Source organism: Chrysochloris asiatica, unplaced genomic scaffold (assembly GCF_000296735.1).
Source record: "Chrysochloris asiatica unplaced genomic scaffold, ChrAsi1.0 scaffold00108, whole genome shotgun sequence".
In the NCBI taxonomy this organism is placed as follows: Eukaryota; Metazoa; Chordata; class Mammalia; order Afrosoricida; family Chrysochloridae; genus Chrysochloris; species Chrysochloris asiatica.
Window position 1 is genome coordinate 3,248,534 of NW_006408626.1, and position 24,659 is coordinate 3,273,192.

Below are 24,659 nucleotides of genomic sequence, written 5' to 3' on the forward strand. Positions count from 1 at the left end.
TGTTAAGTGTTGTCAAGTCGATTCCGACCCAAAGCGACCCTGAATAGGGTATCATAGGAGCAGAGTGCCATACCAGGCTACTCTCGTTAGGGACCATCAAATCAGTTCTGACTCAGCTACCCTATGCACAATAGAACAAAACACTGCCCAGTCCTGCACAATCCTCACAATTGTTTTTATGACTGAGCCCACTGCTGCTACCACTGTGTCAATCCATCACCTAGGGAGTTTTCCTCTTTTATGCTGACCTAACACTTTACTGGGAGTCCTGGTTTGATGCTGTGGGTTAATATGCTGGACTACTAAAGTCATTTGAACTGCAAGGTCGGCTGTTCAAGCTAACCAGCTGCTCCTATGAAACCCTATATAGGATCACTATGGGTTGGAACTGATGTAAAGGCACTTAACAACAACACTTTACTGAGTATGATATCCTTGTCCAGGATCTGGTATCTCCTGATACCATGTCAGAAGTATGAGACAGGAAGTCTTGGTATCCTGACTTCTAAGGAGCATTCTGTATTTCTTCCAATACAGATTGTAATCATTGCAGTGAAACAATGAGTCTAAAACCAATGTTCTCCTGTGTAAACTATCACTCAATTCACAATAAAAACTTAAAAACAACAACAACAAAAATACTACCTGGTCTAGTGCCAACTTTGCAATCGTTGTTACGCTTGAGCCCATTGCTATTGCCACTGTGCCAATCCATCTCGTTGGGAGGTCTTCCTCATTTTTGCTGAACCTCCACTTTACCAAGCATGATGCCCTTCTCTTGAGACTGGTCCCTCTTGATAATACGTCTGAAGCATGAGACGAAGTCTGGCTATCCTGGCTTCTAAGGAACATTCTGGCTGTACTTCTTCCAATACAGATTGGTTTGTTCTTCTGGCAGTCCATGGTACTTTTAATATTCTTCTCCAACACCATAATTCAAATGCATGGATTATTTTTAAGGTCTTCCTTATTCATTTTCCAACTTTCACATGCACAATACCATGGCTTGAGGCAAAAGTACTTTAATCCTCAAACTGTTATCTTTGCTATTTTAACACTTTAAAGAAGTCTTGTGCTGCAGATTTGCCTAATGCAGTTTGACCTTGATTTTTTGACTGTAACTTCCATAAGTGTTGATTGTGGATCCCAGCAAAAATAAAGTCTTTGATAACTTCTATCTTTTCTCAATTTATCATGTTATTTACTGGTCCAATTGTGAGGATGTTTTGTTCTTTTTTTACCTCGAGACACGATCCATACTGAAGATTATAGTATTTGATCGCCATTAGTAAATATTATAAGTCCTCTTAAATTTCAGTAATCAAGGTTGTATTGTAGGCTGTAAATGAATCTTCCTCCAATCCCGATGCCATGTTTTTCTTCATATAACCCAGCTTCTTAGATTATTTGCTAAGAATGCAGATTGAATAATATGGTGAAAAGATAAAACCCTGGCACACACCATTCTTGATTTTAAACCATTCAGTATTCCCTTGTTCCTTTCTAACAACTGTCTCTTGGTCTAAGTACAAGTTCCTCATTAGCACAATTAAGTGTGCTGGGATGCCCAGTTTTTGCAATGTTGCTGTTGTTATTAAGTGCTGTCAAGTCGACTCCAACTCATAGTGACTTGCTTAGGGTTTTTGAGCAGTGGCTTGTGGGTTTGAACCTCCAACTTTGCAGTTCAAACAGTCCTAGTGGTCCAATGATTATCCTATAGTGCCATATCATGTTATAGTTTGTTATAATCTACACAGCCCTGGTGTGGCACTGTGGGATAAAGCACGCAACCCAAAGTTAATTTGAACCACAAGGTCTGTGGTTCAGACTCAGCAGCCACTCCTTGGAAATGCTAAATAGGGTCACTATGAGTTGTACCCACTCAACGGCACTTAACAGTAACAACAAACAACACAGTAGAACGTTTTGCATAGTCAATAAAGCACAAGCAAATATCTTTCTTGTATCATCTGCTTTAACTGTAGATACATTTAACATTAGCCATGATATTCCTAGTTGCATGTCCTCTTTTGAATCGAGGTTGGATTTCTGGAAGGTCTCTGTTGATGTATTGCTGCAACCATTTATTAATGATCTTCAGCAAAATTTTACTTTCATGTGATATTAATGGTGTTGCTTGATGATGTCTGCATCCCATTGGGTCACCTCTTTTGGGGATAGGCAAAAATATGAATCACTTTCATTTAGAAGGCCAGGTAGCTACATTCCAAATTTCTTGACAATGATGAATGAGTGCCTCCAATGCTCCACCACTGTGTTGAGAGATTTCAATTTGTATTTTGTCAAGGCCTGGGGTCACACTCTTCCCCAATACCTTCAGTGTCTTAGTACTCAAATTGACATCTTTGCTCTTTAACACTTTAAAGAGGTGTTGTGTTGCAGATTTGCCTATTGCAATACATCTTTTGATTTCTTGACTGCTACTTTCATGAGTGTTTACTGTGGATCCAAACAAAATGAACAACTTCAATCAATAACATCTTCAATGTTTTCTCCATTAATCTTAATGTTGTTTATCGGTCAAGTGGTGAGGATTTTTGTTTTCTTTACATTGTGGTGCATTCCATACTGAAGGCTGTAGTTTTGGATATTAATCAGTAAGCATTTGAAGTCCTTTTCACTTCCAGAAATCAAGTTGTATCACCTGCATATTACAGGTTGTTAATGAATATTTCTCCAATCCTACTGCCACATTCTTTGTCTAATCCAGATTCTTGCATTGTTTGCTCAGCATACAGATATAATAAATTTGGTGGAAATATACCCCCTGCTGTACACCTTTCCTGATTTTAAACCATTTAGTATTGTCTGCTTCTGTTCTAATGACTGCTCTTGGTCTATGTACAAGTTCCTCATGAGTACAATTAAGGGTTCTGGGATGTCCATTCTTTACAATGCTGTCGATAGTTTATTATGATTTACACAGTTGAAAACATTTATGTAGTCAATAAATCACAAGGAAACAACTTTCTAGTATTCTCTGCTTTTGGCCAAGATGCATTTGAATCAGGTCCATACCTTCTGAATTTGGCTTGAATTTCTGACTGCTCCTGTGGTTGTACTGCTGCATTTTAAAATCATCTTCATTAAAACTTTTTCTCATGTGACACTAATGATACTGTTCTATGGTTTTCACATTCCACTGGGCCATCTTTCTTTAGAATGGGTGAAAACATGGATCTCTTCCAGTTAGTTGGTCTGTTAGCTATCTTCCAATTTTCTTGGCATAGATGTGTGAGTGCCTTTAATGCTGCATCAGTTTGTTGAAACATTCCAATTTTTATTCTAATTCCTAGAGTCTTCTTTTGCATCAGCACCTACAGTGCAAGCCTGCAACTCTTCCCTGAATATCATGAGTTCTTAATTATATGGTATAGATTGCATAAATAAGCAGAATCCAAGTACTTTCAATTCTGCTAAGTGTAATTTTAAAAATTACCAAAAGTGCAAAATAATTTCAGTGTTTGCACTGAAATTTTTCTCCAAAAATATATTTATTTCTTTAAAATATTCTATTTGTGCTAGAATACAGTGGGCTTATATTACTACTCTTACTAGAATTTGTAAAATAAATATTTATTTATTTATTTATTAATCTGGAGTGTAGCAGATAGCAATAGATTTTAAAGTTGTAAAGAAAAACTCTTTGGATTTCTCAGTGAGTTTTAGGAATGTTAGTGAGTACTGAAGGAGCCCTGGTAGTATAGTGGATTATGAGCTGAGCTATTAGCCACAAGGTCAGTAGTTCAGATTTATTTGTTGCGATGCAGGAGAAAGTAGAGTCTTTCTGGTCCCATAAAGATTTACAGTCTTGGAAACGCTATACAAGGTTGTTATGAGTTGGAATTAACTTGATTGCACACAACCACCAACAACAACAATGGGGAAGATATTAAAGATACCATGGACTGCCAGAAGAACAAACAAATCTGTATAGGATCAAGTACAACCAGAATGTTCCTTAGAAGCCAAGATGGCCAGACTTTGTCTCTCATACTTTGGACATGCTATCAGAAGGGAACAGTCCATGGAGAAGGACATCATATTTGGTAAAGTGGAGTGTCAGTGAAAAAGAGGAAGACTCCCAACAAGATTGACTGGCACAGTGGCAGCAACGAAGGGCTCGAGTGCAGCAGCAAATTTGAGGATGGCACAGGAGAAGGAGGTGTTTCATTCTTTAGTGCACAGGGTAGCTATGAGTTGGCACCACTTCAATGGCACTTAATAAAAAAAATTGTAACAGAATCAATTGTTAGCCAAAAATTGACTAAATACTAACAATCATTAAAATGGTAAGAAGCATTAGTAAAAACACAGTAGTGTATTTAATGATCAAAATGATAATAAAAAGAAACACTAGAATTAGAGCTGCTTATAGTCATGATTTCAGATACATATAATAAAAATAGAAACATATGCCAGAGTAATAGATTTGTATTTGATTTCTTTCCATTTTGCTGAACATTGCTATTGCTTTTATAGGTTAAAACAAACACATAAGGAAGCAAACTAAAAAACAAGAAACATTTCAAGGGAATTATAACATAATGCACTGCCCTTGGAATTGAGGTTTAGGTTGGAATGCTGGCAATCTCATTTATAGCTGTGTGATTGCAGATAAGTAACTTAATTTTGTATATCTTAGTTTTATCATAGATTCCATTGTCCCTTCAGAGTTCTAAGATTAATTAAGATGATGTATGTGAAAGTGTCCTCCTAAAGTCCCTGAGACATAGTTGGTATTCAGAACATTTGAGTTGAATCTGAAATGAAGGATATGTTTTTCTCCTCCTAGGGTTTTTAAGATGTAAAAAAGAAACAGCTTGCCAAAAGGCTTAACATATTATCCTAGAGAAGATAATACACTATGGGAATTTTGTTCAATACATGTACTTATTACCATCAACACACTGTGCTTGTATGCTTGAATGAATTTAAGTAGAAAATCCATTTTTAGCTCTAAAGATGATTTACTACCAACAATGATAAGCTGAGTGCAGGTGTATAGATAGTTACAGAAAAGATGTTTGGATTTATCAAAAAAAAAAAAAAAAAACCCAATTATTATGCAATGACTTTCTGTAAGAGGACTTTCTCTTTCAAATACTTTACATATTCTGTGTTAAACAAATAGCTTAAAAAGGGTTGTAAATTCTTTAATGGCATTTGCTTCCAAGACTTTATGGAAATCTATTGTATGGAATCACTATTATATGCTTACAGACCACATACTGACTGGTATAATGAAAATAGTGTCAGAGTAAAATCTGCGAGTACTGCTCTCTGATGTGTTCAGCTCTCCTCTTCACCTATACAATACAAAAGATCTAGGCTTCTGCTGTGGCATTTTAGAATGAGCATTGAACTGCTAAAGGAGCTCTGGTAGCATAGTGGTTACGAATTGGGCTGTGAACCACAAGGTCAGCAGTTTGAAACTACCAGCGGTTCCGCAGGAGAAAAATGAGGCTTTCTGCTCCCGTAAAGATTTACAGCCTCAGAAACCCTGTACAGGGTAACTATGAGTCAGAACTGACACCACGGCACATCACCACCACCACTACCACCACTGGACTGTTAACCACAAGGTCAATGGTTCAACTCCACCAGTTATTCCTCAAAAACCCTAAAGAAGTTGCAATTAGTTGGAGTCAGAACTGACTTGACAACACTTAACAACAACAAAGATTGCTTGCAGTTTTCAAATTCTCTAATTTTATAATTCTGTCTATCTAGTTTGAATAGTCATTATACATTTCTTGACATACAAAAAAACAAAAACAATTGTTGTCAAGTCAATTCTAACTTGTCATGATCTTAGTTAGGGTTTCAGAGTAAAAACTGTGCTCCACAGGGTTTTCAATGGTTGTGACTGTTCAAAAGCATATTGCCAACCAAGTCTTTCTTCCAAGGAATCTTTGCATAGATTTGAACAGATAGCCTTTCAATTAGGAGCCAAGAAATAAACCATCTGAACTACCCAGGAACTCATTGGCATATACTAGTATTTTCAATAGCCTCCTTATCCATTGTCCAATATGTGAAAATTGGACAATGGATAAGGAAGACCACAGAAGAGTAGATGCATTTGAATTATGGTGTTGAAGGAGAAAAGTAAAAGTACCACAGACTGCCAAAAGAACAAACCAATCTGTGTTGGAAGAAGTACAGCCAGAATGCTCCTTAGAAGCCAGGGTGGGTTGGCACAGTGGCAATAACAACGGGCTCAAGCGTAGCAACGATTGTATAGTTGGCAGTAGACCAGGCAGTGTTTTCATTGTTGTTTAAGTGTTTTTTGTGAATTGAGTGATAGTTTACATGGGAGAACATTGGTTTTAGACTCATCGTTTCATTGCAATGATTACAACCTCCTGTATGCATCATCATTCAGCAGTATTTTGCTTCTATTCCCTCTCTTTTTTTTTGTTTTGGATGTACACAAAAACACTCTGGAATATATAATCATTTAAACCTAGGGCACATTCTCTTGGCTGCCAGCACAAATCCTTTCTCTTTCCATGAGTCTAGAGTCCTCAGCTGCTCTGTCTCTCCATGTCATCATCTCTACCTTCATCTCTGGTGTTGCTGCTTCTCTGGATAGAAGGACCAGGTGGTGTTTTGTTTTGTTATGTATAACATTACTATGAGTCAATGCCAACTTTATGGCACCTAATAACAACAAAGATACTTAGGTTGTTGTTCTTAAGTGTGGCCGATTTAGTTGTGACTCAAAGAGACCCTATATAGAGTTTCCAAAGACTCAGTTTGTGCGTTTGAATCCTGAACTTGTAGTTAGCAATCCAGTGCTTATTCTACAGCACCACACCAGAACTCCAGGTACTTAATAAGATGTAATTATCACATTATTTTTAGTCAAGAGTGTGTCTACAAATACTAAAGGCATCTGAAGTAAGCTCTATTACAAAGGCTGCTTAATTTCCTAACTATGGTTCTTCTGCAGGCTAACTTCCCTTCTTGTTTATTTAATTTTGGAGAAAATAACTACTTAACTACTATATGGAGGGCGTATACTATTACAGCATAGTCATTAAACCAACTTTCTAAAGTACTTAACATATATTATTGTATTTAAAACTCAAAGATGTTTCCTATATAAATACGTTTTAATAAACAAGGAAACTGATACAAAGAGTTTATGAAACTTTCCCCAAGGCCACATAATTACTTAGTAAAACTAGGATGCTAAATCAGGTCGACCTGTGTCCAAAGACTGAACTCTTAACTAATATACTGGATTGCTTTATAGAGACCCTGTGGTGGTGGTAGTATGCTGTGGAGTAGGTTCTGACTCATAGTGACCCTGTATAAGGTTTCCAAGGCTGTAAAAGTTTATGGGAGCCGAAAGCCTCTTCTTTCTCTTGCATAAGGCTGGTAGTATCGAACTGCTGACCTTGAGGATAGCAGCCTGACTTGTAACCACTACTAGAACTCCTTAAGAAGATCCTGTAGCGTAGGGGATTTACAAGCTATATTGCTAATATCAAGGTCAGCCATTAGAATTCAGCTGTTTTGCGAGTGTAAGATGAGGCTTTCTGTTCCCAAAAAGATTTGCAGCCTTGGAATTGCTAGACAGGGTCACTATGAGTTAGAACCCACTTGATGACACACAACCACCACCATATTGCTTTGTGAGAGCAACTCAGCTAATGAGTGCTACCCCAAATGCCCCTCTTATTTACACCCATACATTCATAGATATATGTTTGTTGTTGTTATTGTTATGTGCCGTGGAGTCAGTTCCGACTCATAGCGACCCTGTACAGGGTTTCTGAGGCTGTAAATCTTTACGCGAGCAGAAAGCCTCATCTTTCTCACGCGGAACAGCTGGTAGTTTCGAACTGCTGACCGTGAAATTAGCAGCCCGATTCGTAACCACTACGCTAAAATGTAGGTAACCTCTTTTTTTTTTAAATTGATATAAAAATATCTGTGCTAGCTTTGGAGCCCTGGTGACTCAGTCATTAAACACTAGTCTGCTACCAGAAAGTCAGTTGTTGGAACCTATCATCAGTTGTGCCAGACAAAGTCGTGGCAATCTGCTTCTCTACAGATTTACAGCTTTGGAAATTCCATGGAGCAGTTCTATAGGATTGCTGTGAGTTGTAATTAACTCAGTGACAATAGTTCTTTATGTGTGTGTGTTTTGCTTTATTTCAAGATCCTATGTTTGCCAACTGAAAAACAAAACAAAAAAACTAGAGAAAGAAAAGGGATTAGCTTTATGTCAATTTTCCCAAAGGCACCAGAATTGGAACAGCTATATTAAAATGAAAAATTGGAGTAAAGTTGAATAAGAGAGTAAAGACAACAAAAATGTGATTGAGAAGTATGTCCACTGAATTACTAGACAGGATGGTGCAGGAAGAAGAAGAAACGTTTCCACTAATGATAACTGATAGTTGGCAAAGATATTTTTGAAATAAGATAACCTATTCTCCACATGTCAAGTGACAGAACCAAATCCAAATTTGAACAGAAAACTGTAGCTGTGATGGAGTGCACTAGTTTGAACGTCACAGGCTAAGCTCTGTCAACTGATGTTTCCTTCGATGGAGGCAAGATATTACTGTAACGGCACATTTATCACTTTCCAAACTAGATGTCAGAGATCTTAAAGTACTCCAGAAGGAAAAGTCTCATCTTTCATATTGGGAAAGAGATAAAGCACACAGTAGAAAATTTAATTCTCTTGAGGAATTTTCCCAGAGGATTTGACAGAACATATCATTTCTTATGTGGTTTTACCTAAGTATACTTCACAAAACTTTTAGCTTTTGGATTCAATTAAAACCATAATTTGGGGGACTAAGTGCATTTAACAGTAAAACATATTGTACTGTGGGGCACTCAGCTGAAGTTCAATTGCAGAGAAGATATCATTCAGCACAGTGTTTAATTAAGACAAAGATAATTGTGTGATTCAACTCAATAAGATGGAGGGCTGTGAAGATAAAGTCACAGCTATGAATTCAGTTTATATGTTTAACAGTTATTTTGGTGGCCATAAGCTATATGCTAAACTCCATTTATCTCCTCCAGTTACAAGTTAAGGAGCGCTTGTGCCATAAGGAATAAAGTGTTAGGGTACTAGTAGAAAGGTCAGTGGTTAGAACCAACTAATCATTTCTTAGGGAAAATAGGATAGTCTGTTTCCATAAAGATTTGGTTTTAGAACCCCAAGGAAGCACTTAGACTCTGTCCTACTAGGTTTCTAAGTCATTTGAACTGCAAGGTCAGTGGTTCAAGCTCACCAGCTGTTCCTCAGAAACCCTATACAAGGTTGCTATGGGTAGGAAGTCACTCAATGGCACTTAACCACAACAACATCTAGATTTCTATGAGTTAGATTCATCTCAGTGAGTCAATTCCAAGTTTGGGATCTACTCCTCTGATCACTGGGATAAGTGATGTTGGTGTGCTGTCGAGTCAATTCAGACTCATTGCAAACCTGTAAGAGTTTCAGAGGCTGAAAATCTTTCCTGGAGCAGAAAGCCTCATCTTTCTTCCATGGAGTACATGGTGGACTCAAACTGCTGACCTTGTGGTAAGCAGCCCAATGGGTACCCACTAAGCTACCAACTTGGGTAAGTAGCCAGGCTTATTACCACCCCCCTGAGGAGATGAGTTCCCTTTCTTTACATAGTGACAATTGAGACATGACCATAATTTTGTTTTAATCATACTTTCTTTTACTTATATGTTACATTGCTATGTGAAACTTTATTATTTAGTATTTGTTAGAATAAAATGGGAAGTTGTACTAGTTATCTATATGCCTAACAGATTATTCCAAATCTTAGAGTTTTGAAGCAATGAACATTTGCTGGTGCAGAAATAGTGTGGGTTAGAAATCTGAAAATGGCTGAGTAGGGCAATTCTGGCTCAGGATCATAGATAAGATCCTAATCAGTGTTAACCATGTCTGCAGTAATTTAAAAGCACAGCTGCCAACGAATCCACTCCTGAGTTCACATTTGTGGCTTTTACCTAGTTTCAGATTCACCTCCAAATTCATTCACTGCATAGCTGCTGGCTTCTCCAAGAGTGAGGCACGCAAAAGAACAACAATGTGCCCCAAAGATGAAAGTCACAGTTTCTTTTAAAAAACTAATCTCACAAGTATTCTTTCATCATATTTATTCTGAGCAAATAATCAATTAAGGTGGAGTATATTAAGAAGTATGTGTTATTAGGCTTGAAAAAAGACTCATTAACAACAAATGATATGCAGATGATATAACCTTGTTTGCTGGAAGTGAAGAGGACTTAAAATATTGATGAAGATCAAAGACTACAGCATTCGGTAAAGATTGCACCTCAATGTAAAGAAAACAAAAATCCTCACAAGTAGACCAATAAATAACATCAAGATAAATGGAGAAAAGTGTGAAGTTACCAAAGACTTCATTTTGCTGGAGTTAGCCATCAACACTCATGGAAGCAGAAGTCAAGATATCAAACAATGTATTGCATTAGGCAAATCTGCTACAGAATACCTCTTTAAAATGTTCAGGAACAAAGATATCAATTTGAGGACTGAGGTGCTCCTGACCCAAGTCATGGTATTTTCAATAGCCTCATATACAAGTGAAAGTTGGACAATGCATAAAGAAGACGACAGAAGAACTGATGCATTCGAGATATGGGGTTGGAGACGGATATTAAAAGTACCACGGATTGCCAGAAGAACAAACAAATCTATGTTGGAAGAAGTACAGCCTGAATGATCCCTAGAAGCCAGGATGGTGAGACTTCATCTCTCATACTTCAGATATATTATCAGGAGGTATCAGTCCCTGGAGAAAGACATCATGCTTGGTCAAGAAGAGGTTCAGCAAAAAAGAGGAAGACCCTGAACAAGATGGACTGCACAGTGGTCAAGTTTACAACAATTGTGAGGATGGTACAGGACTGGGCAATGTTTTGTTCTGTTGTGCATAGCGTCTCTATGAATCAGAGCTTATCAAGAGCACCTGACAACAACAATTTTCAAGTGACATCCCATCACTTCTGTCATGTCCTGTTCATTAGAAATGAGTCAATAAATCTAGTGCACACTCAAGAATATGGGAACGCATAAGGGGAAGAAAAAACAGAAGATAAGGATCACTGAGGACCATCTTAAATGAAAGTTATTTAGTAAATGTTATTTGTTTATTAAGAAAATATATTTTTAAATTTAATGCCTAGGAGAAAAAAATGAAAAGCCTTTGAGGGTGTAAAGGTTGGGCTAATCATTTTGCCCTCTAATCAAACTAGCACATCTTATTTCCAGAAAATAATTTAAAATTCATGCTCATTGTGTGTCATCAGAGATCATGATGGTCAAAATATGAAGAACGTTGTTTTTAATAGATCATGAAAAATTTCAACTAACTTGTGTATTTTATTTTAATCTGAAAACTCGTATAAGTATTTATCCTAAATTATTCACAGGTTAAGAAGTAAATCATACTAAACAATAACAATAGATGACCTAGTAATTAACAACAGAATGTGCACAGTAATATTTCTTGAAAAATGTTTCCTTGAAAATATTTTTATAAATTGAAAAGCAATAAAATATGGAAGTAAGCTTATAAAGAAAAGAAAAAAGTGAACCAAAACAATATAATGATAAATGTAGAAATTAATAAAAAAGTACAATGGACATTTGCTGGCTTTCTTTAGAAAATACAGTAGTCACTTATCTAAAAGAAAAAAAATTAAGCAAATTTAGTAATAGCTTATTTATAGGAATATTTTTTGTAAAAATGTGATGCAGTGGTGAAGTCATAGTACATCTAGATAAAAAAGTACTATAGTAAAAAAAGGAGCTCTGGTAGCATAGTGGTTATGAATCGGGCTGTGAACCACAAGGTCAGCAGTTTGAAACTACCAGCGATTCCGCAGGAGAAAGATGAGGTATCTGCTCCCGTAAAGATTTACAGCCTCAGAAACCCTGTTCAGGGTCACTATGGGTCGGAACTGACTCGACAGCACTTAATAACAACAACAGTATTAAAAAACAATGCTTTTGAAAAATAATCTTTTTGTGAGACTTAGAGAATGATAATGGAATATACATCAAATTAATAATAATAGTATTGTTATTATGTGCTGTTAAGTGAAGTTCTGACTGACAGAGAACTTGCATAGGGATTCTGAGGTTGTACATCTTTGTGGCAGCAAATAGCTTCATCTGGTATACTTTAATAGACAACTTTGTACTTCACAGTTCAGTGCTTATCTTACAGAGCCATTGCATTCCCATGCAAAATTGTGAAGAATTACATAAACTAGATCATATATCTAGAGTAAGCAATACTTACTGATTTCTTGGCATTTGGAAATTATCAATTGAATCATAATTCATGAACAAAATATTTCGTTGTTTTCTTATAGTATATATTTTCAAAAGTTATATAGCATTAGATTTCCATTTCCAGTAATAGAAAACTAGGTACATCTTTCCAAACCTCTCCTCAAAATTAAATAGCTGTGTATAAAGTTTGATTGAAAGCAAATGAAGAGTAGTCAGACTACAATAAATGGAGAAATTGGGGCCCAGGGAAATAAAACTGGACTTGAGTCGTATTTCATTTGGGAGCAGATTCTAGGTCCACAGGGACAGCTGAGACACTGAATAAATGCCATATGATAGCATTAAAGGGTTAGGGAAATGGGATTAGGAGGTTTTGGCCTTCCTATCAACATTCTGATAAACCTTCCATACATTGAGACGGAGCCCCAAAGGGCTACGTTAAACAGTACAGTGAACCAGAAGAAAATAGTTTTTGGAGGACTATAGTTCTGTTTTTTTTGTTGTTGTTTGTTTTTTGACATATTTAAATATAAAGTTTATTATAAAAGAAACATATATAAACCCTAAAACTATGGTCCTTAGTCACCCTTCAGGTATTGATATGAACTCACTCCCACCATTCATCTTCAGTCAACGTTGTTACATGCTGTTGAGTCAGTTTCAACTCCTAGCAACCCTATATAGGGTTTCTAAGGAGTGGCTAGTGAGCCTGAACCACCTACCTTGCAGTTCAAACAACCTTGCCGTCCAGCACATTAACCCACAGAGCCACACCAAGGACTCCAGTCAAACAATAGACAGGTCTATAAGGAGAACAGTAACAATAGTGAGCTTCCCAGACCTTAGAGTAATCAACCATTTGAGATCAAAAGGGAAGCATTTACACAAGGACAAAGTTGAGAAGGGTTAAAAAGGAAGAATGGAATGGCAAGCACAGAAAAAGTGGGCTAAGTGATGTTACACTGTGGGGATTGCAATCAATGACATGAAACAAACTGTGCATGGACTGTTGAATGGAAAGCTGAATTCCTCTGCAAGACTTCACCCAATTTATACAGTTTTTTTCTTAATACATACCACATGGCCACCTAAGGTGCAATTATTGTTCTCTCCTCATGCAGAGTAGAGTGAAGAAATTTAGACACATAGAAATGATTATTCCAAAGACCTAATGAAGCACTGGAACCCCAACCTCCATGATCTGAGAAGAGAACTAGGTGGTACCCTGCTACCACTGACAATCACTGTGAAAGGGATCACAATAGGAAGGCCTAGACTGAGTGGGAGAAAAAGGTGGAACAGAACTCAATCATTAAAAATCAGGCTTACTGGTCTAACACTGGTGGAATCCCAAAGACTGGCCCTTGGTCACACTTCACACCACTTCTGTGGCTCAACTTTCAGCAAAACAAGGAGGTGTTATTGGTACCTTTATAAGTCTAGACTAACCAACTATATGTGGTCAAAAGGCAGCATTGCCCGAGAAAGCTTAGGAGTCCTGGTGTGGTGCTATACGATAAGCACTGGACTGCTAACTGCATGGTCAGCAATTCAAACCCACCAGTCACTCCTCAGAAACTCCACAGGGTCACTATGAGTGGAAACAGACTCCACCACACCCAACAAGAACCAAGTTCAGAAGGCAGCAAGAAACAGGTAAGGACAAATAGAAACAGATATAGGAAGAATGCTGCTGAATTATGGGGATTGCAATCAATGTCATGAATCAAAATGTGTAGGAAATGTTGCTCTGTAAACTTAAGTCCTAATCTAAGAAAAACATTAAAAAGCTATATATACCATTTAAAAATACAGAATGATTGCTATGTGCCACTGAGTCGGTTCTGACTCATAGCGACCCTGTATTTAAGATTTAAAAATTCAAAATGGTATAACATGATAAGAAAAAATCCTAATACTAACCTTTAAGTGTTATAAGTTTCTTTGAAATACTGAAATTTAATAAACATTCTAACAAATTACAAACTTTGTTTCCTCTCTATTGGTTTGGTTTATAGTGGTGAGATACATTAAAAAAGTATATATCAACTTTGTTACAGAGAAGGGTTGGAACTTATTTTGTAATAAATTATGGTAGATTTCCAAAAGCACATTTTTTTCACATTTAATACTCTCCATTAAAATACTGTCCAAGTACAAATGAACTCTACCCATCTCAATCACCAAAATTTTATAGTCTTATCTTGCAAATACAGCACAAATGTAACTAAACAGTTGATAAACATGTAAAGATACAGCACACATAAGGTCCACAAAGTACTGCTGTGTAACATATCTACCATCAGGTTGATCAAGCCAGTTGTTATATTTGACAGCAAGAAAAAAAATAACTGGTTTCTGTTGATAGCTGTGATTAAACAAAGACTGGCTCTCTTTTTTTTTTTTTTCAGCTTCAGGGACTAGAGAGTCTGAATGCTTTTTAGTTGTAGTAGGTGACTGGTAAGTTTCCAAGAATATGGTACTAGAGTCCCTTTAAATAGAAATTTGGCAAAATTCAGAATGAGATCACCAATTAAAAAACTACTAAGAAAAATGAGGCTAGTAGCAACTATCCAGACACAAAAGGCTAAATTGGCCATTCTCCGAGATACGGCTTCTATATTTGTCTGAACTATGTAAAGACATATGAAGAGGCTAATACCTATCAATAGAAGCCAACACAATACTTTGATCCAATCTTTGATATGTGATCTGTTTTTAAACAGATATGACCCTGTTTGTACACCAGCCATATATATTGCCAAGTACCTGAAAACAGAGATGATCCCTTTTCAGTTGGCATTTAATAAATCAACCCTTGTACCTCTACCATCAGCGCCAAACAAAAGTAACCTCTTTAGTGGGGTAAAGTCAAGAGCTAGCTGGTACAATGTACTAATGCTGATGGCCACAATCCAAGATTTATTTAAGGGGAAAATAATCAAAAGCAGTGATGTTATCAATTTCACAATTGCTATGGTAAAAAAAAAGTTCCAATGAACTCCATATTCAGTTAAATGTTCCTGATAGCCTATGCATTTTATAATGGCTAGTCGCCCTATTCCTAGGAAAACTAATGGCCAGACAGAGTACAATGACTATGTAAATTGATAAAATCCGAATCCCTGCATGTTAGATTTTCTTTTAACCTCTGTACAACCCATTGCAGACCCACAAACAAAGCCTCCTACTCCCAAATCCATTGTTCCTGTCCCATAGAGCTCCGTTTTGGCAAATTGTCTGGGAAAAAGTGGGAAGTCCACAGCCAACATAGCAATAGCACTAAGTACACTGTTAATTACCCGGAAACAGGTGATGACTGGAATGTACTCTGCTTCTAGACGGATTTTCAAGAATTTTCCATAGATATTCTGCACAGGCACTCTAGCATAGCAGGTTCTCCTGCAGTATATTTGATAGGACAGTCCTGTCCCAAAGATAAATACAGTGAACTGCTCAAGGAGGAGGAATGAAGACAAGATAGTGAACGAGGCCACCAGGGGAACTCCATCAGGACAACAAAGTCAATGAAGAATTGAATTCTCCAGGTATATGAAGAACAGATGTGTTGGACAAGAACAGTCAGCAGCCCCCTGCACAGGACACAGGCGGCGGGCAAGCACAGGCTCTGGATGATTTCCAGGGCAGTGGTTCCATTGAGATTCCTGACAAAATCTTCCTTCATCTGCTTGTGAGCCATTTATTTTTCTTCCTTTCCACTTTGCCGGCAGGGGGCGGTCCAGGTGGATGGGAGGGTCCCTGCTGACAGGGTGGTCCTGGAGCCTTTTCCTCTTCTGGACTACGGGGACCCGGGCCGGGCCGACTGGGGTCATGTTCACCTTTCTGGGAAGGACATAGTCTTCCCATGTCAGGTGCTTCCGGAGCGGCATCCCAGCTTTGGGCATGGCGGGTACCTTGCCCTGACAGGGAGTCCCCGATTCCGGCCAGGTCCCCCAGCTCCCCTCCTAGTCAGCCCCTATAGTTCTGTTTTGCACTTGTTACCTTTGAGTTTTACCAGGTACCATAAGCCAAAAGAACGAAATTCTTGGGCAAAATAACATAATCCATGCATTCAAACTATTTTTACAAACAATTTTGAAAATGCAATATTAAAAACTCAAAATATTAGTTATACAAGATTTAAAACATAACATGAATGACAACTATTACTAGCAAGGACAATAATTGAAACAAATCTACTGGGACTCCAGATATTGAAGTAAAGAAACAAAATTTGAAATAAGTATGGTTATCATAAATACCAAGATTAGGTACACAATCAATACAATTAACAACAGAATAGTGAAAGAGATATAGCAAGTTAAATAACAGGTTAGAAGTAAGATGAGGAGGGAGGAAAAAGAATAGAAAATACAAGAGACAAAAGAAAACACAGTTTATAGAATATACTATTTAAAATAAAAAGGAGAGAGATGATGGGTCAGAAACAATATTTGAAAGGATAAAAATTGAGAATTTTCTAAAATTGAAGAAAGACGCATACTACAGATTTTAGAAATCATATAAATCTGAATGAAAAAGTTTTAAAAGAAGATCACATCTAGATTCATTATAATAAAACTGATGGGAAACATAATCAATGAGAAAATCTTAATTATCAGCTAGAAGATAAACATAGATTTTTTTCAAAGGATTGGAACAATAACTGCATTTTCAACAGACTAAAAAGAAAATGAAGAGTTGGGGTGGCAGCAGAAGTAGCAGTATCCTCTCTTCCTTTTCTTCTTTTCCTCTTATTGCTCTTCTTCCTCCTGTTCCTTCTTCTCCCCATACCCTGGTCAGTGATTGACAGCAGACACGACCATGGGTGTACCCAGTGTCTGGGCCCAGACACATAGAAAGATGGCTGTAGAGATTTCACTAAAAGAGTAAGTAAAAAGGGAGCCCACAGAATGGAAAGAAATCTTTGTCAATGACATATTGGACAAGGGACTAGTTTCTAAAATCTATAGAGACTACAACACCTCTGCTAAAAACAGACAAAAATTTAAAATGGGTACAGGACATGAACAGACACTTCACCAAGGAAGACATTTGAGCAGCCAACAAACGTATGAAGAAATGTTCACATTCATTAGCCATTGTTGTTGTTAAGTGCTGTGGAATAAATTCTGACCCATAGCAATCCTGTATAGGGTTTCCAATGAGCAGCTGGTGAGCATAAACCACTGACCTTGCAGTCTGACACATTAGCTCAGAGCGTCACACCAGGACTCCCATTAGAGAGATACAAATCAAAACAACAATGAGATATCATCTCACACAAGCAGTAAAAGTGAAGTTCAAAAAAGCAGAGAACAATAAATGCTGGCAAAGATGTGGAGAGATTGGGACCCTCCTACAGTGCTGATAGAGCATAACTCATAATGAAGAGAAAGAGCTGTAAGCTTCCATTAATAATCAGAACATGGAATGTACGAAATACAATCTAGGAAAATTGGAAATTGTCAAAAATGAAATGGAACACATAAACATCAATATCTTAGGCATTAGTAAGCTGAAATGGACTAGTATTGGCCATTTTGAATATGACAACCACATGTTTTACTATGCCAAAAATCACAAATTGAAGAGGAATGGGGTTGCATTTATTGTCAAAAAGAACATATCAAGATAAGTCATGAGGCACAAAGCTGTCTGTGATAGGATAATATCCATGTTCCTACAGCGTAGACCAGTTAATACCACTTGATTCAAATTTATGCACCAACCACTACGGCCAGTGAAGATGAAATAGAACAACTCTACCAACATCTTCAATCTGAAATTGAACAAACATGCAATCAAGATGTATTGATCATTACTGATGATTGAAGTGCAAATGTTGGAAACAAAGAGGAAGACTCAGTAGTTGGAAAACTGGCCTTGGTGATAAAACTGATGCTGAAGATCACATGATAGAATTCTGCAAAACCATTGATTAGTTAATTTCAAATACCTTTTTTAGACAGCATAACAAAAAATTATACACATGGACCTTACCAGATGGAATACACATAAATCAAATTGACTACATCTGTTGAAAAAGACGGTGGAAAAGCTCCATATCATCAGTCAAAACGAGGCTAGGGAGAGATTGTGGGAAAGACCATCAATTGCTTATATGCAAATTCAGACTGAAGCTGAAGAAAATGAAAACAAGTCCACGAGATCCAAAATATGGCCTTGAAATATACCACTTGAATTTAGAGATCACCTGATCTGAAGAACAGATTTGACACATTAAACACTAAAGACCGAAGACCAGAAGAGTTGTGGGATGATATCAAGAACATACATGAAGAAAGCAAATAGTCATTAAAAAGATAAGAAAGAAGGAAAAGACTAAAATGGATGTCAGAAGAGATGCTGAAACTTGCTCTCCAGCATAGAGATGATAAAGCAAATGGAAGAAATGAGGAGGTCCTAGAGCTGAACAGAAAATTTCAAAGATCAGTTCGAGAAGATAAAGCCAGATATTATAATAAAATGTGCAAAGATCTGGAATCAGAAAACCAAACAGGAAGAACACGCTCAACATTTCTCAAGTGGAGGGAACTGAAGAAAATTTTCAAGCCTCAACTTTCACTATTGAAGGATTCTCTGGGCAAATTATTGAATGATGCAGAAAGCATCAAAAGAAGATGGAAGTAATACAGAGTTACTCTACCAAAAGGAAATGGTTGATGTTCAAGAGGTAGCATATAATAAAGAGCCAATGATACTGAAGGAAGAAGTAAGTCCAAGGAGAAATTGATGGAGTAAAAACTGAAATCTTTCAAGAAAGTGAAGCAGCACAATAGGCACTCACTCATCTATGCCAAGAAATTTGGAAGACAACTATCTGGCTAACTGATTGAAAGAGATCTGTATTTGTGTTCATTCCAAAGAGAGGTGACACAATGGAATGCGGAAATCATCAGACAATATCTTTGATATCTCATGTGAGTAAAGTTTTACTAAAGGCAATACAGAAACAGCTGCAAGCATACACTGACAGAAAACTTTCTGAGGTTCAAGCAGATTCTGAAGAGGATGTGGAATGAGGGATATCATTGCTGATGTCTGATGGCTCTTGGCTGAAAGCACAGAATACCAGAAAGATGTTTAGCTGTACTTTATTGACTACGCAAAGGCTTTCAATTGTGTGGATTATGACAAACTATGGACAACATTGCAAAGAATGTGTATTACGGAACACTTAATTGTTGTCATTAGAAATCTGTACATGGACCAAGAGGCAGTTGTTTGAAAAGAACATGGGAACACTGAATGATTTAAAATTAAGAAAGGTGTGCAACAGGGTTGTATTCTTTCAACCTGTATGCTGAGCAAATAATCTGAGAACGTGGCATTTTTTATGATATGCAGAGTATACAACCTTGCTTGCTGAAAGTGAAGAGGACTTTTAATATTTACTGATGAAGATCAAAGAACACAGCCTTTGGTATGGATTGTGTCTCAGTGTAAAGAAAACAAAAATCCTCACCACTGGACCAATAAGCAACATTCTTATCAATGTAGAAAAGATTGAAGTTTTCAAGGACTTCATACTTGACTCAACCATCATCACTCGTGGAAGCAAAGGTTGAGAAATCAAACGATACAGGTTGAATAAGTATTGTGAAACAATACAACCCTATTGCACACCTTTCTTAATTTTAAACCATTCAGTGTTCCCATGTTCTGTTCAAACAAATGCCTCTTGTAGACTCACCCAAAGTATCAACATCAACAAGTTCATTTTGTTGTTGCTGTTAGGTACCATTGAGTCAGTACCAACCCATAGCGACCTTATGCACAGCAGAATGATCCTGGGCCAACCTCACTACTGTTGCCATGCTTGACTCCATCAATGCTGCCACTTGGCCAATCCAGCTCATTGGGGGTCTTCCTCTTTTTCTCTGACCCTCTACCTTACCAAACATGATGTCCTTCTCCAGTGACTGCTCTCTCCTGACAATATGTCTGAAGTATGAGAGGGGAAGTTTGGCCATCTTGGTCTCCAAGGCACACTCTGTCTGGACTTCTTCCAAAACGGATCTATTGGTTCTTTTGGCAGCCCATGGCACTTTCAGTATTCTCCTCCAACACCATAACTCAAAGGCATCAATTCTTCTATGGTCTTCCTTATTCACTGTCCAGCTTTCACATGCATATGAGGCTATTGAAAATACCATGGCTTGGGTCAGGCACACCTTAGTCCTCAAGTTGACATCTTTGCAACAATTGTGAGGTTGGCCCAGGACTGGGCAGTGTTTCATTCTGTTGTGCATAGTGTCACTATGAGTCAGTACTGACATGATAGCACCTAACAACAACAACAACAACACATGAATAGATATATACACACCAATGTTCATAGCAGCACTATTCCCAATAGCAAAAATTTGGAGACAGCCCAAGTGTGTGTACATCATGGAAAAATGGATAAACAAACTTTGGTACTTACACACAATGGAATATTATGCTACCATGAAGAATAACAGTGAAGCTGCAAGCCATCTCATAATATTGATGAAACTAGAGAACATTTTGCTGAGTGAATTAGTCAGTTACAAAAGGACAAATATTGCATAAGACTATTGTAAAGCTTAAGGAAAGATACCCATACTAAAAGCAAAAAAAAAAAAAATTATAATAATAATGTTGTTTACCAGAGATGGGAGACAGGGGATGGCAGAGAACTGGGTGGGGGATAGACACATCATAGTTCAGGTGTTGGGGAGGGCAATACAAAAGAAGGACGAGGGGGATGGAAAAACAAGGTACACAGGGGAAAATTTAGGAAGTTTTGCATGGGCTATATGGGACAGAGTTAAATAGTGATGTATGCTTAAACTTAGAACAATAGAGCTCTTTGATACAAGGATCAAGGCGTAGTCTGAATGAGTAAAAAAGGAGAAATAATGTTAAGATGCTTGACTGTTTTATCAATGTTGATTTCCTTTGCCTGCTATTGTAAAATAGACACTTGAGTGGGATAGAACGTAATATCAGGAAACATGATTATATAAAATTTGTAAGCTTGTCTGCAGCCTATGACTGATTGATGTTGTTATTAAGTGCCTTCGAGTCGATTCTGACCCATAGCAACCCTGTATAGGGTTTCCAAGGAGCAGCTAGTGAGCTTGAACTGCCAACCTTGTAGTTTAAATGGCTTTGCAGTCTGGCATATAACCCACAGTGCCACACCAGGACTCTTGGAATACCTTAAAAGGGTGCTAGAACTTGCACAGTGAAATAGGCTTCTTGCGAAGTCTTTGTAGCGTATAAGACCTTAGGTGGAATCCTGATCCCCATCCAGATCCATTTGATGTGTGACATATCCACTTGAAAGGACAAGCAGGCCAGCCTGGAGCAGCTAGAGGAACAAAAGATATCTCTTGAAAGCAAGATCAGCAGGAAAAATCAGAAACATAAACAGCAGTCTAATTGGCTACTACAAGAACAAGCAAGTTGTTCTCTGGGGACCCATCAAGGCAAACAATCAAGTCCTTTCAGGAGAAACCCCCATCCAAGACTGAAACTCAAAGGGAACACATGAGCAGGCATGTAAACTTGCTGGTGACCACATTGGTCTATTGGTGAGTGGAAGATGGGGAAAGGCAGCAATGAAGAAATGGGATGAGTTCAACCATGTTCCATAAACTCCTGTTGACTAAATATGGGAGAAAGAAGAGGAAAGCCTCTTTGGTTCGAAGTGTGGTGAGATCTGGGTTCTCCTGGGCCCATGGACAAGGATATAGTCATGAAGGGCTACAGCTGAGAGTGAAGTGTCCTGCTGATATGAAGTGAGGGGAAACACACAAGAATGCCCAAACTTGCAGATAGTACACATTTGACCTAGCTTCGATGGCTGGATGATCTGAACTAAACTAGAGGAAGCTAAAAAAATTCTGATAAAGCAAACAAGTATAAACTGCCACAAATTGAAGAACTTGACTTATACTTACGGATGTAGTAGCTCAAAATACAAACTGAAAGGGAAAAAGTCTTCATATTCCCATCTCCTCTGTACATAGGGTTGACAGAAATGGGCTACTTAGACACTAGGTACCTAAAAAGGGTGCTATAAAAGCAAGAAGTGACTGGCTTACAAGTTTTCAAGAGGGAGTTTAGTGTCAGAGTGTACAGGGGAAGGTAAAATCCCCACTGAATAGTTTTCATCTTGTCTAGATGGGTCTGGTGAATAATTCAATAGTGAATATTTGTTATCATGACTAATTGCGATCGTCACAACTGTAAAGGCTTCCACCTTTACAGAAGTTTTATAACTAAAGGGGGAAGTAGTTAATCTTACAGTCCAGGAACAGAGGACCCTAGGACCATCAAGGGAGAAGAGCATGAGCAGAATGTGGAACCCTATCCAGAGAAGCAGCAATGCCAGAGATAGAGGCAGAGATGATGACATGGAGAGAGAGAGCAGCTGTGGACTCTTGACCCATGGAAAAAAAAAAGCTGTTTTCTGGTATCCAGGAGACAGGCTTGCAGAACGTATTTTTTGATTGTTTAAATGATTATTATATATTCCTGAGTATTTTGCGTGCATCCAAAACAAAACAAAAACAACGACAACAACAACCCAGAGGGAATAGAAGCAAAGGCTTTTGAATGATGATGCATGGAGGGGATTGTAATCTTTACATTGAAACAAAATATGATGGGATGAATATAAAACCAAAGTTCTTCCATGTAAACTATCACTCAGTTCACATTAAAAACTTTAAAAACAGAAAAAGAAAGGAAAAGAAAATGAATGCTGGAAGACAGGGAAGCTATCTTCAAAGTGCCCAAAGGAAATTACAGCTAATCTAGACTCTAAATTTATTTAAAGTATTCAAAATTAAAAGGAAAATGAAAATATTTTCAGGCAATAAGAGAATTATAATCATATCAGTACTGAACAATTTTCTTTAGACAGAAGGAATATAATTTCAGAAAGAAGTTTAGAAACATAAGAAGGAATGCAGTAACTCAAAAAAGTGTAAATATCAAAGTAAATGTAATTTAATGAAATAATGAAAGCATATTGAGGTTTAAAAACATAGAAAATTAAAATATATGATTCAGTGGCATATAGTTCAGGAGGTAGATATATCATACTAAATGTTCCTAAGTTCTTCTCTCTAAGAAGACAGTATAATTAAAGAGACTTTTGCAGTCAGGCTTGGAAGAGCAGATGTCTAACACAGATTCTTTCATGAATAAAATTCATAAATGCTAGAAAAATACACACGAAAAACAACTAACTGAGGTCTCTGGAGATTAAACAATGGAAAGTAAATTTTAGAATGAATTAGAATCTTAGAGAAAGTAATTAGCATGGAGTGAGTTCTTTGGGTTTTTTTTGGATTTGCCCTGACAGTGGTCACAGTTTTGTCCTTGGCAAGGCAGAATCAACAAGCTATTGAAAGACACTCCACCATTCATCTGGGCAGAGGCTCTTACAAAGGAACACCAGATAACCAGGGACAACAGAGACTGATAGAAATGCCCTAGAACACAGTCATCCAAAGAAGGGGAACTCCCTGTCTTGTGTCTCTGACACCTGAACCAGGATGCATAGCTCACATTTAAAGATTACAAAAGCAATTTAATATCTGAGCCATCACCTACCACAGACATGAAAGCTGACAGCATGCGTCTTAACAAGTGACTTGCCTGCTTTAACAAAAACAGCATCATTCATTAAAATTATATACCATAATACAGAGTCTGCACAACATATTCAAGTTTAACAAACCATAAAGAGGATTTAAAAGAGAAAACAAAAGAAAAACTGTAGTATGTTATCAAATAATTAAGTTGTTGCTGTGAAGTGCCGTTAAGTAGGTTCTGACCTATTGTTGTTGTTGTTGTTTTCAGGTGCCATGAAGTCAGAAACAACTCATAGCGACCCCATGTACAGCAGAACGAAATAATGTCTGATCCTGGGCCAACCTCACTACCACTGCCACACTTGATGCCATTATTGATGCCACCTGGCCGATCCATCTTGTTGGGGGTCTTCCTTTCTTTCTCTGACCCTCCACCTTACCTAGGATGACATCCTTCTCCAGCGATTGTTCCCTCCTGACAATATGTCAAAGTATGAGAGACAAAGCTTAGCCATCCTGGCCTCCAATGAGCACTCTGACTGCACCTCTTCCAAAACAGATCTATTGGTTCTTTTGGTAGTCCATGGCACTTTCAGTATTCTCCTCCAACGCCACTACTCAAAGGCATCAATTCTTCTACAATCTTCCTTATTCACTGTCCAGCTTTCGCATCCATATGAGGTTATTGAAAATACCATGGCTTGGGTCAGGCGTAC

The 24,659-nt window shown here is 37.6% G+C and overlaps 1 pseudogene; it reads right to left on the minus strand.

Annotated features, from left to right (window-relative positions):
- Positions 1-14,523: 14,523 nt before the first annotated feature.
- On the minus strand, positions 14,524-16,043 carry LOC102834971 (annotated as a pseudogene).
- Between the last annotated feature and the right edge of the window lie 8,616 nt (positions 16,044-24,659).